Source organism: Petaurus breviceps, unplaced genomic scaffold, assembly GCF_028583685.1.
Source record: "Petaurus breviceps papuanus isolate PSGF00001 unplaced genomic scaffold, PetGlider_PUasm1.0 99, whole genome shotgun sequence".
In the NCBI taxonomy this organism is placed as follows: domain Eukaryota; kingdom Metazoa; phylum Chordata; class Mammalia; order Diprotodontia; family Petauridae; genus Petaurus; species Petaurus breviceps.
Window position 1 is genome coordinate 9,385,574 of NW_027187465.1, and position 4,628 is coordinate 9,390,201.

Below are 4,628 nucleotides of genomic sequence, written 5' to 3' on the forward strand. Positions count from 1 at the left end.
GTTGCCCAGGCAGACCCTGGAGCTCTGGGTCTGGACAGGCTGTAATTCCTCTGTTCATTTTTAATGGCTTATTCCCACCTCAAAGTATTCAGTTATGCCATGCTGACCCAGCTTTATTTTTTAAAAAAATATTTTCATCAAATTAGACCAACCTGGAGATCTCCACTGGGGCCCATGGTTTGGAAAATCCAAGTCTGTTCTTTGACTACAGATTTCTCCTTTCTCCACTGTTTCCCTCTCTTGCCTTTCCCTGGGTCTTCTTCCTTCCTCTCCTCCTTCTCTCTCCTTTCCTTCCTTCCTTCCTTCCTTCCTTCCTTCCTTCCTTCCTTCCTTCCTTCCTTCCTTCCCTCCTTCCTTCCCTCCTTCCTTCCTTAATTTCCTCTTTATTTTCTCCCCTCCTCTTTCTTCTCTTCACCATCTTCTCTTGCCTACTCCCCATTCCAGCTTTGACAAAGGCGTCCCTCCTTCCTTCCTTCCCTCCTTCCTTCCCTCCTTCCTTCCCTCCTTCCTTCCTTCCTTCCCTCCCTCCTTCCTTATTTTCCTTCCTTCCTCCCTTCCTCCCTTCCTTCCTTCCTGCTTCTCTTCCTTCCTTTCTCTCATTTTCTCCTCTTCTCCTTTTCCATGCCTTCTTCTCCTCTCCTTCTTTCTTCCATTTCCTCTTTATTTTCTCCCCTCCTCTTTCTTCTCTTCACCATCTTCTCTTGCCTACTCCCCATTCCAGCTTTGACAAAGGCGTCCCCCAAACCCTGGCACACCCACCAGCACAGTCCCCAAACACGAGGTAGCCTAAATGAAAGCACTGCCCTCGGTGGTAGCTCCCTGAGCTAGCTGCCCATTCAGAGGCTCCCCTGTTACCCACCCTTGGGCCCTGGGGTCACAAGGTCATCTCTCAGAGCTGTTCCACCCCCCTCATTTGACAGAGAAAGAAACTGAGGCCCAAGAAAGGAAACGTATTTGCCCAAGAGCACACAGGTAGTGGGTGGTATTCGAATCCAGGTCCTCCTCTGTCTCCAGATGTGTTGCTCTTTCTGTACCAGGCTGCCTCTCCTAGGAACATCTATTTGTGGAAATCACCCAAAACCAGAACATTTTGTGCAGCCTCCCAACCCCACTGGCAGGAGGAGAGGAGGCCGGCCTGTTCCACCTAATGCCTTTTGTTAACTAGATGCTGCGGCTTCTCAGGGTCTGAAGAAACCCTGAAACCCTCTAAACGTGTACCTGGGGCTCAGGCCTAGTTGTGTGACCTAGCCCAGCTCCCCTCATTTTACAGATGGGGAAACTGAGGCCCACAGAGGGGAGCCACGTGCCCTGGTCATGCAGGGAGTGAAGGTGGTTACCCAGGGCCCAAAGGCAGGAGTGGGCTTGTGAAAGATTCTGGGCCACATTCTCTTGAGGCAGAGAAGGCACCCAGACAGGGACCCAGCAGAGCCCAGATTCAAACCCAGGCCCTTGGATTCCCCTGAACCACCGTGCAGCCAGCCCCTGATACGTGGTTCCTTTATTAGAATACAAAAGATTTTCCATCCAAGATTGTAACCTGGGGCCTTCTGACATTTGTGGTCTAAGGGAGGTGGGGGAGAGACAGGGTCTGAACCTGGGGAGCTCCCACGTGAAGAAGCACCCTCCACCAGTACAGCTCAGTACCCCCTCTGCCCCTTGGAAAGGTGCCTAGAGCCCTGAGAGGCTGAGCATGTGTCAGGCAGGATCCGAACCCAGGTCTTGTTGGCTCTCTCTGGGAAACCACCCATTTAGGCCAGTTTGCTTTACCTGCTGCTGGTCCTAGCAGGGCAGTGGGATATAGTGGCCAGAGGCCTAGACTTGGAGGAGAGACTTGGGCTTCAGGCCCCCTTGGACTTAGTGGCTGTGAGACCCCGAGCTGCCTTTCTGACCTCAGCCTTGTTCACTTATAATAGCCCCCACCTCGCAGGGTTGTTAGGAGGATCAGTGGATTGCATGAATGGCAGAAATTACTGGGATTATCTCATTTGATTTTTACAGAAGAAGATACTGATGATCAGAGAGGGTAAATGACTTTTCCATGGTCCCATAACCAGTAAGTTTCTGAAGCAGGCTTTGAACCCAGGACTCTTGAATCTGAGTCTAGCACTGTAATTCATTCTCATGGAGTCCCAGGATCCCCAAGTCTGGAGGCTCTCAGAGACCATCTGGTACAAACACCCCATTGTACAGAGGAGAAAACTGAGGCCCAGAAAAGAGGAGGGCCTGCCCAAAGTTGTAAAGTCTCAGAGCTTGTGGGAGCCTCCCCCCCCACCCCCCTCACCCCCGCCAACCAGTGCTGTTGGCTTTGGTCTCCGACCTGGCCTGTCTCTGCTGACACACCTTCCCTGACTGGTCCGAGCTGCTGCAGAGAGAAAGAACACGTGAGTCTCAGACACATTATTATTAGCTGTGAGACTTTGGGCAAGTCCCTGACTTTCTGCTAGCCTCAGTTTCCTCATCTGCAAAATAGGCATAACATTCACCCTCTCTACTGTAAAGCAGCGAAGAAATGACGGTCATTCTTATTATTCCTCCCCAGTAAAGTCCTCCTCTGATCCCTTGTCATTAAATGGGTGTGTTCTGGATTCTTAAAGACCCTTGCCATCTGAACGTGAAGTTCTAGTGGGTTCTACCATGTTGGAACAGCTTTCAATAGGCCGAGTCTTTTCTGAGGGCCAACCTGGCTAAGCCACCAGTGGGCTGGCCACCTGGACATAGTGACCTATGAAGCAACTGAAGATACAAGCTGGCCCTCAGGCCTTTGCATCCCCTCCGCTCATGCAGAGATGGTGGCAGAGAGTCACAAACCTGTGTTCAACGGCTGGTCCTCTCAAGTCTTGTCCAGGGGCAGTGAGTGGGGGCACTGAATGGTACCCACTCTGGGGTTCTTGCTGTAAGTAAAGGCAGGAGAGAAAGTGCAGCTAGTGGACAGATGGAAGGACTGACTTTACCCTATGTCTAGAGGCAAGAAGAATCATCTCCCGGGATGCTTGGTCATCACACTTAGCAATACTGGAATTTGCAAAAAGACCCCCATGAAAATGTTACTGTTGGGTTGTTTCAGTTGTGTCTGGTCATTGGGGTTTCCTTGGCAGAGATTCTTATCCAGCTCATTTTTTAGATGGGGAAACTGAGGAAAGCAGGGTGAAGTGACTTGCCCAGGGTCACACAGCTAGGAAGTGTCTGAGGCCACATTTGAACTAAGGAAGATCAGTCTTTTCGATTCCAAGCCCAGTCCTCTTTCCACCTAGCTCCCCCCATGAAAAATGATTTTGCCTAATACTGCAGTATTAGTTGGTGATGAGAGAGAAGCCAAAGGCTTGTAGATTTCCCATGAGCCTCCTGGCTCCCTCCCATGGCAACTTTCAGAAAACTAGACCTGGCAGGTGCCAGGTGTGGTTAGAACCGATGGAATGGATTGTCCTGACAAACAGAGAGGCTGGTTTTTGTTGTGGTAGCTGTCCCTGAATCAGTGGTCTGTATGTGGTGAAACCATTGGCTTCTCAGAGATGAGCTGAGAATTGGTAAGAAACAAGAAAAAGGAATAACAATGAGAAGGAAAAATAGTGTGTACAACTGAAATAGCTTACTCACACTGCTTAGACCAGTGACGGGAAATGGACAGCAGACATGACACTGACACTCACTGCAGTCGCCGTATGTGGAACTTTAATCGTCACTTGCCCCAGCAAGGAGCCCAGAAGCCCCTGTAGTCAGCCAATATTTTACTTACTTGCTAAATAGAAGCAGTGTGTGTATCTGGGCCAGATAGGGCAGACGGACAGTGCATTGGGCCAGGGTGAACAGGAAGAGGGAGGTACAGGTAGAAGATAGCCCGAGGGCTCCCTCAGGATGTCAGGAGAAAACAAGGGTGCCCTCCAGCACGTTGGGAGGACCCAGTGAGGCTAACCTAAGATAAGAGTTACATGGGCTGGGCAGATAGGAAGGGGTTAAATCCATTGATCAAGGGCACCCAGTGGCCATGTGCCTTCTCAGTCTTGTCTGTTCCTATGTCCTTGACCCAGATCTTCTCAGAATTCTGGTCATCTTCCTCGAGGAGGCTCCAGACCTCTGGGAAGAAGGCATACTGTGGTGGGAAGACAAGCTCTAGGTTTGGTGGCAGTGGTGATAATGACCATGACAGGGATGTTTAGCTAACAGATAGATAGGGCCTACTGTGTGCTAGGCCTACTGTGTGCTAGGCACTCTGCCAAGCACTCCACAGTTGTTATCTTATTGGGTCCTCAGAACAACCCAGAAGGGAGGTGGGTGACCCAAGTGTTTCCTGGCTCCAGCATTGAATGGCTTAAGTATGGGCAAGCCTGTGAGCCTTGGGCTTCTCATCTGTGAAATGGGTGTAAATATACCCATATGACCTACCTCACAGGGTTCTTATGAGGAGAGCAACTTGTAAACCCCTTAAAATGCTGTAGAAATAATTTGACCTGTGGACCTCTCTAGGAAAGAAAGGAGGGAAGAGAGGAAGAAAAAAAGGAAAGAAAAAGAAAGAGAAAGGAGAGAGGAAAGAAAGGGAAGAAAGAAGGAAAGGAAGGAAGGAAGGAAGGAAGGAAGGAAGGAAGGAAGAAAGAAAGAAAGAAAGAAAGAAAGAAAGAAAGAAAGAAAGAAAG